Below are 9,067 nucleotides of genomic sequence, written 5' to 3'. Positions count from 1 at the left end.
TCTCGAAAGAAAAGATGGTCGGCAACGTCAGCTGGTGCTTCGACCGGAGAAGTCGGAATCGGAGCCGGAGAGGCGGCCTCGCCCATCTCAACATCGGAACTTCTCTTGTCACCATGGGAAGAAGACATGTTGAAGGCAAAAGATTTGGAGCTAGAGAGGTTTTGGAGGTTTGAAGAAAGGAAGGTGTGAAGCAAATGAATGACAAGAGCTCACTACTTATAGAAGTATGGGCTCGGAATTTTATATTTTTAATATATACTTTCTCAAGAATTTTCTTCCTCGAAGTCTGAAGTAAACTTCGTTCAATACGCCTAACTTTGCCAAAATCGTCAAACCGTGCGCTAGAGTCTCGACTCTAACGAGCTGGGGGGCTAACTATTGGGGTCAAAAACGGTTACGACGAAGTTAACATTCAGAACGTCCGAAGAAGAAAATGAGAACTTTCTTCGACAAATACTTTTTCGAAATAGATTATTTCTTACGAAAAGCTTTACGAAGGAAACACGAGACATCGGACAAGAGCTCAAAAGAGGTCGCTCCGTAGCGACCGAACGCCCGTTCCGCTCGGTCGCTACGTAGCGACCGAGCTCGAGCCGAAGCTCGGTCGCTACGTAGATACCGAGCTCTTCCGAAACATCGATACGACAATTTGTCCATGCATTCTCGTCTACCCTTCGATGCTATCTCCCGAATACCGTAGCGAACCCATTTCATGTTTTCCGCCATTCTAAGTCATCAATCAAACTTTACGGTAAAAACCGCGGAAAGTTCGTTCTTTATCGAAAGAAGCCGTAATAAACGCTTCGAATCAGAAGACAGCCCAAAGGGACCTTAGACTAGACTCGAGGCCCAACTTACGATTTCTTAACCAACAGCCCGTAAGCAGCATGACAGTTAACGCTTGGTTCGCAAGGAAAGATAAATGTCAGGTTTCCGCGGATAAATACGAAATTTTGAAGATAATTACGAGGATCGGAAAAAATGGAATATCTCCATTTTTACGGTATGACGGCTTAAGGGCAGAAGAGGAAAAGCGCAAACCGACCCAGGAGCCAGTATATAAGTAGTCCTAGGCGAGAAGCATGGGGAGGACTTTTGAGAGAAAACTTAGCACTTTGGGCAATTAGGCAACTTTCCGTGTTTGTTATTCGAGTTGCGACTCAATTAGGTTTAGCCGTCTTAGGGTTGTTAGAACTAGGAATCTCGCCGACAGCTCTCGAGCCCAGGCTTATACCTTGTTGTAAACGCTCATACGCAAATTCGGAATAAGACTTCTCTTTGCTCTCTTCTTACGATTTTTATACTTTATCGTTGTTAACTCCTGTTCTGATTGCTTAGCGTGTGGTATTAGCAGATATCCGGGACCTCTGGGAAATTAGGGTTCTCCTTCTTTCCTAATTTAAACGGAAATCGACAGTGCGAATTTCAGTTCCCACAGACATAGCCAGAATTCAGCACGCGACCGATGTCGACAGAAGACGACCTCCATCGATCGACAGCTGACAACCTCCATTGATCGACAAGCATCATCGCACATCGATCGAGAACCACATGCCAGCATCAATCGACGACAGTCCACCACACCCACATACGATGAAGTCTCAAAAATATTTTCACACCAGGGAAGAGATCGATCAGTTGGTAGAAGGGATATATAGAGCTCTAGAAACTACATAAGAGAGGCTCGATGGGAGATGTGATGACATCTATTTCCCAATGGATCTTAGCATTAGTGCTTTGACTTCTAAGATTAAATCTATACAAGGGGTATTGATGGAGATTCATAGTTACATTGCCCGTCGACCAGAAGCATCGTTATCGATCGACAGACGCAACAACATATCGACCGACATTCACCATCGAACATCGGTCGACGATGCTACAAACCGAGGCCGCTAGTACCAAAGATGACATCAGACATGTCCGACACACATTACCATGGAGATGAGATCTCAGCTGACACTTACGCCACACTTAGGAGACATCAGTTCAACCTGGAGAGTCTTGAAGAAAGATTGCAGAGGATGGAAAACACAACTGCAACAATGAAAGAAAAATGGTGTAGAGGGGATGAAGCTATGAGAGACTTCACTGGTTCATGGTTCAACAAGCGCAAAGAAGAGATGGATACTTGTTTTCCAATAAGTCCCAGTTCTCAACATTACTAGCCAAATCACCTCCAAAGTCAAGCTAAATGACTATAACAAATCACTGAGTGGGAGGCAAACCACCAACCCACTATTAGGTAATATTCATTAATTTTTTATTAATATACTATTTATGTTGGTTTTTAATTATTGAAGGTCATAAGAATAAAAAAAATAAAAAAAAGAACCGAGTAGACGATTTCCATCAATATCGACCGACGCGAAACTATCGACATCAATCGACATGGCCTTAGCAGCGTCGACCGATAACAACATCATTACATCGGTCGGCATTCATTCCGATCTGGTATATCGTTCTTACTTGTTACATTGAGTCCTTATGATTTATTTCTCACCATAATTCCGACTGAGTTTACACTGGGGATAGTGTCGTTTTAAGTCTGGGAGGAGATTTACTGATATTTCTTTACTTATTAGTCTTACTATAATGTTTTCAAAATTAAGTTATTATTGAGTCAAGAAGGGGATTATGAACTTTTAGATTTTGCTAGATATCTAACCACTCTTTTGCACCATTCTAGACTTGTTGATTGCAGATAGTACTAAAGATACTAAAGTGGATCAACCTGTCAACTATCCACTCTTGCTGAGATTGTTTTGAAGGAACCAAAGCTGATCCAACACTAAACTTGACACAACTTCTTGTCTTGGGGCTTGGTATGCATGGGATCTGATTCTTCAAATAAGTATGGAAGGTAAAGCCTTGTGTATATAGATTTATCACCCTTTCTCTCTTTATTTTCTAATTATAAAAAAAAAATTATTATAATATATATATGTAGAGATTTATTAGGAAGGAATTCGAACAGGACTTGGTGGCCACAACCATTAAGGCTTGCTTCATAAGAATTTCATAGGTAAAAGATTAGAACAGGAGTTGGTGGCTACAACTATTAAAGCTTGCTTCACAAATAATTCTAGGATATAGGTCAAAAAGAAGTGAACAGGACATGGTGACAGCCACCATGAAGGCTTGATTCATGGAAGCATGTCCAATCTTAGCCAATGATCTTGCATATAAGCAGACTTTGACCAAGAGAGAAAATTAGTAAAGAGAGAGGATAGGAACTAATGTTTACCTGCAGGTCCAGATACTTGTTTGAAAATCTTTGCATCCTGTGATCGATACTCCCAAGGTAAAGCATGCACTTTTATTTATGCTAAGAAATGAGGTTGGTATAGTGGAATGACATACAAGATTTGCTAAGTTGTTGGCTAGATGAATTTTGTTGCTAAGCTAGGATATGGTATAATGTGCTTTTGTGATTAGGACTTCTTAGATGTGGATTGCAATATTGTAGAGGTGATGATTCTAAGTTTTAAATCATGTGAATCCCTGCTGTTTTAAACCTCTTTCAAAGAGACTGTCTGTTTGTTTTGCTTGAGAACAAGCAAAAGGGTAAGTCTGGGGGAGTTGATAGACTATGGATTTGACCCATTTTTATCCATAGTTTATAGGTGTTTTTACTAATAATTATTATATTATAGAGTCTATTTATTATATTTATAAGATCGGGATTGTTTTGGAGATAAGTGATGATTTTGGAGCATTTTGGAGATATTTAGAGCAAGCACCCGAGATGACCATCGAGCTCGACCATCGGTCGATATTGGAGATGAATAATCGATCGATACTCACATTTGTGTATCGATCGACAGCGAAGCGCGTAGAAAGCCCGTTTGGTCACAGCCGACTTGAAGCCCAAGTCTTCACCATTTTACAATATTACCCCTGACGAGCTTTACCCTAATTATATAAGTTTTGCCGCTATGTTAGAGGCAGAGAGTGCTTTTCTTGTTTTATTATTTTCACAGCAAAGGTTTTTAGGATTTTGATAGATTGGAGAGAAGATCAAAAGTTATAATTTGTGATTGAAACTCCATTAATATCTATTTACTATTTTAATGAAGTTTTCATACTTAATTGCTGTTATGAATTGCTTAGCCATGTCTGAGTAGTTCCATTGTTAGATTTTATGGTTTAAATAGGTTAGGAGGGATTAACCCCAACTATAGATTGCTGAGTTGTGATAATCATCATTAGGATTGTTCATTAATGCATGTGTCTAGATTAGCTACCTAGAACTTGCCCTATGATTGATTGATAAAAGCGAGAGCTTCATTCTCATCCTGAAAACATTCTAATTGAACTATGTTTCTTGCTATGAGCAATGCGAGAGCTGATCTAGTGAGCTTAGTATGCTATAATTCAACCCGCACATAAAGCTTGACTATAGCGCGTCGATCGATATCATACTTGAATAATCGATCGACGGAGCAAAAGGTGTATCGATCGATATCCCTATAGGATTATCGATCGACACTTTCTATTGATCAAAATAACGAAAGTTGAGATCATTATATCTAGTTAATAGACAAGTCCAAACACTGTGAACGCTGATGGACTTGTTGACTAAGTAGTTGAGCCTTACATTATCATGCATGCATCTCATTAGGCATTTGTAGGATTATAATCCCAAGATTCCTGAATAAAAATCCTAAGTCTAACTATTTCCTTTTTAAACACCAAAACCTCAACCAATCATATTGAACAAACACTTGCTCAATATTAAACTGTAATTTACATTTAAATCTCTAAAACCATCTTGCTTAACAAATCATATTAGATTTCTTAGGTTCCCTAGCTCCCTGTGAATTTGATCTCTAAGTACTACAACTCAACCTTTTATTTGAGAGAGTATAAATCACTCATTAGGGTAATTTGAGTGGTATCACTTCTCAGGCTCTTTCTCGCTCTAACCATCCTCCTTAGCTGATTCCTCAACCGACATGGCAACACAAAACCAACAACATTTACTTCAAGTTTGAAATCATGCAACATTAACAAGATTTTACCTCCTAAATTTCCACTGGTTTCAAACCACCAAATGACCAATTTTCTCGTTGATACTTTTCTTGTTCCAATTCATCTACTCTTTATGTCAGAAGACGAATTGTTTCATCCATCAATGCAAATCTGTCGTCCATTCTCTCTGTCAACTTCAAATCCAATTCTTTTAGACAACTGATCACATCACATAATCTCAGATGATCATTAATCAAATATAGATTTAGCAGAAAATGGATATGCTGATAAGTTGTCTGAATAAAGTTTCAAAGTTGTATTGGTTATTTACGTTCAAATTGTACCAGTTATACTAATTATATTTGTTATAGTTGTATCGGTTATACTAATTATAAGCATTTGAGTTGTACTAGTTATACTAGTTATACGTACTCTAGTTGTACCAGTTATACTCGTTTGAGTTATACTAGTAGTACTTGTAATAGTTTGTGTTCTTCATTGTCGTGAATATCATACACTGGTGATGAGATTCGGTTTAAAATGGTAGAAAATTGATTGAAGAAGATGATGGGTTGATCGATTTGACCAAAAATGATTATGGTTGATAGATTTGAGATAACAATGATAGAACCCATAATCTGAAGTTTTTTTTTAATTTCAATTTAGAAAGAGGGAAACATCAATGGATAAGAAAAGAGAAAGATAAATAGATAATTGATTAATAAAATGATGATTGTTGATGAATAAAATACAGATTGAGGAAGAGAATCGAGATTAAAAAAAATTGAGATAAAAATTTGTAAAAAAATCGAACCGTAAATGGTTTTGAAAAGGGGAAGAACCAAACAATTAGGGATTTGAAAAAAACCAACCCTTATTCAGATGATGTTATCTTGGTCGGATTTTAAATGGTTGGGTTGGTAATTTTATCAACTTTTATAAGGATAATGGTCATTTCTTTACTTTTTTATTTTTAAACAAAATGCAAATTAATTAATAAAAGAAGAGGTCTATTTTAGAATTTTTTGGTCCATTCCAGCATTTGTTTCAATCTCCACCCTTAGATTAAAATTTTTAAGGGTAGAGATTGCAATCCTTGTGTTTTGCTTTCAACGAATAGAAAAAACTCTTTACTTTTATATGTAAATATTTAAAGATTAAAGGTTATGCTTATAAGTTTAGGGTTTGTAATTTAGGGATATAGGGTTTAGAGTTTTGACATATGAAAAAGAAGGAGGATTAGCAAAAAAATGATATTTATAAAGGTTATGTTTAAAGATTAAATTATTATTTATATTTGTAAAGTTAATGATATAAAAATAACAAAATGACTAGCTAGGTTTCTTTTTAAAAAAAATATTATAAAAATGCATTTATGTAAAGTACCTATTTAAATAAATTTAAGATTCATATATAACTATAGGGTTTGGAGATAGTATTTTGATTTTATATTTAAGATTTTAAATTAAATTTGAGATTTGAACTTAAATAATAAAAAGTTTAGAGTTTTAAGATTTTTGGTTAGAGTTTAGGGTATATGATTAATTTGGGGTATGGTAAAGGTCTATAGTTTAGGGTTTGAGGTTTGGATTTAATATTTGAAATTAATTTCTTTTGAAATATTAAAATTGAATTTAAACTTAAGATTTGAGCTTAAAATAAGACAATATTTGAGTTTTAGGGGTTGTATTTAAAGTTTAGATTTTAGGGTTTAAGGTTGTTTGAGGGTTGACAAATGAGATGAAGTGAGAGGGAAAATAAAACAAGGGTGAGAGAGAAAATGAAAATATTTTCCCGCTTTAATTATGCATAGTGTTTCAAAACTAACAGTGCTATGTATTCTGTGTTTCTAAAAAGCGTTTGCAGAATTAAAATCGGACCAACTCATCATAGCGTTTGCATTTAAACAAACGCTATCTAAAACTAAGGGGTGTGTCAACCATACCAGAAAGTCAAAAAACCCTATCAGCTACTACTAACAAAACTCATATTTCTTGAAGTGTTAAGCACATGCGAGAGCTGGTCAATTACATGAACAGAATCATGTTGAGCTAACTTGTTAGGCGCATGCGAGAGCTGGTTTAATGAACTTAGTGAACAAATCGATCTGAACATTAATGCTTGTCTAAAAGAAGTATCGATCGACACTTTGTAGTATTGATCGACACTCTTCATTTATTTCCATACGAGAGTTGGAATTATAGGATTTAGCATCTTATTAGACTCGCAGTGAAAGTTGGATATCATACATACTAAACTGTAGTTCTAGGATCAAACCATTAATATCTACAGAAAAATGAGTTATGATATCCTGAATGAAACCTTAAGTCTAGCACCCTTCTTCCATCATTTGCAACTACTATATTTACTTTCTTGCTTTATTTATGGCTTTCTATTATTTACTGCCTTGTTTAATATAGAACTCGAGTCTATTGTCTGAAAGATAAAGTCTCGGTGAATTTGATCCCTAAGTATTACAATCAATCTCTTATTTGAGAGAGTTTCTCTTGGTGTAATTTGAGTATATCAAATTTGGCGCTTCTATCAGGGACTCTGATCACCATTAGACTAGGTGTAGGATTTAGACTGGGACTTTATTTTTAGAATACTTATTATCTCTTCCTTGTGTTTTTCGGGTACATGCATATGAATACCATAAGCAACAAGGAGAAAGGGCTCTCAATCCAACAGCTACTGTATCTGGAACGAAAGGAAAGATGGCAATTGTCGTACGAGACTCGCATGATGACGAGCGACGCCTCTCGAAACCAAACATCAACCGATGATACCACTAAAGTGTCGATCGACACCACTCATGGAAAGACATAGATGGTTGAAGTGCTCGTACTTAAGGTCGATGAGAATGGGGTCTTACAAGATAAAGAAGGTCGTACTCGCAACAGTGCAGGACAATTAATTTATGCATATGTGGATGCAATTCCAGATGCTACTGCTGTTATTGTCACTGCTGGGACTTAACGACATAGTGCACTTAGAGACTACAACAGGCCTGAGGTGTTCTAAGCCAACAGGTATGCGATGCATCATTCTGAATACCAGAGGAATGTTTTTGAGCTGAACCCTATGTTCCTCTCTCTTGTTGGTCAGTATCCCTTTCATGGTCTTCGTCACGAGCAACCAGTGGCTCATATTGAAATGATTGAGGAATTTTGCTTCTGAAATTAATTGCAATGGAATTTCTAAAGACTACCTTTCTTGGAGATCTTCCAGCACTCTCTTACTGGGATGCAGCTTACTGGATCAAGCAGGTACCACCAGGATATCGAACAACATTAAGAACGCTTTCTTTAACGAATTTCTCAGTGATGTTGCAGCAACTCCAGAGAATATGCTGGAATCCATGATGGAACAGATGCTGGAAAGCCAGCAGAATGCGATGGTAGAATCATATAAGAAGTTGGGTACTGTCTACAGTGAGTCGAGTGAGAAATTTGAAGCCCCGAACACTCATGACAAGAAGCCAGATATTCAAGTTCAACAAACAGATAAGGTTACAAAGAGGCAAAAACAGAAACCAAGACAGATTGTCGACCCCTTTATGTCAGAGGGTGATGAACATCATTGATCTGGAGAGCTGAGCGGAGAGGACGAAGCTGGTACTGGTGATCCGATCTTAATGTTGATCAAAACATTCTTCCCATGTCGGTCGACACTACTTAAGAGAACCGATATATCAAGATGTTATCTTGCCCTAGATTAGAATAGAGAAATTACCATGGAAGATTTCTTCGATCTATAGGATGAAGATCAACCTGAAAATTTGGATAAGGACTCAAAATTGAAGCTTGATGTCAATCGGCACCCTATGGGAAAAATTGAAGGTTGATGTCATAACATTTTGTGGAGCTTTCTAGTTTAGGCACATCATATGTGAACTTCGTATCTCGACATAGTTGACTAGTAAACTTTAATGGATTGTTTTATCAGTTACTCAAAATCTTTGCCGGATTTTGACCCTCACAGTTAATTTACATGTGTACAACCTAGGTTTGTGGAAATCGAAATACATGTATTTCTAATAACATACATATACACAACCATTATATAACAATATTCAAATCTAACTTTTCAA

Source organism: Brassica napus, chromosome C8, assembly GCF_020379485.1.
Source record: "Brassica napus cultivar Da-Ae chromosome C8, Da-Ae, whole genome shotgun sequence".
In the NCBI taxonomy this organism is placed as follows: domain Eukaryota; kingdom Viridiplantae; phylum Streptophyta; class Magnoliopsida; order Brassicales; family Brassicaceae; genus Brassica; species Brassica napus.
The sequence above is the reverse complement of the archived record's forward strand: the minus strand, read 5'-3'. Positions refer to the sequence as shown.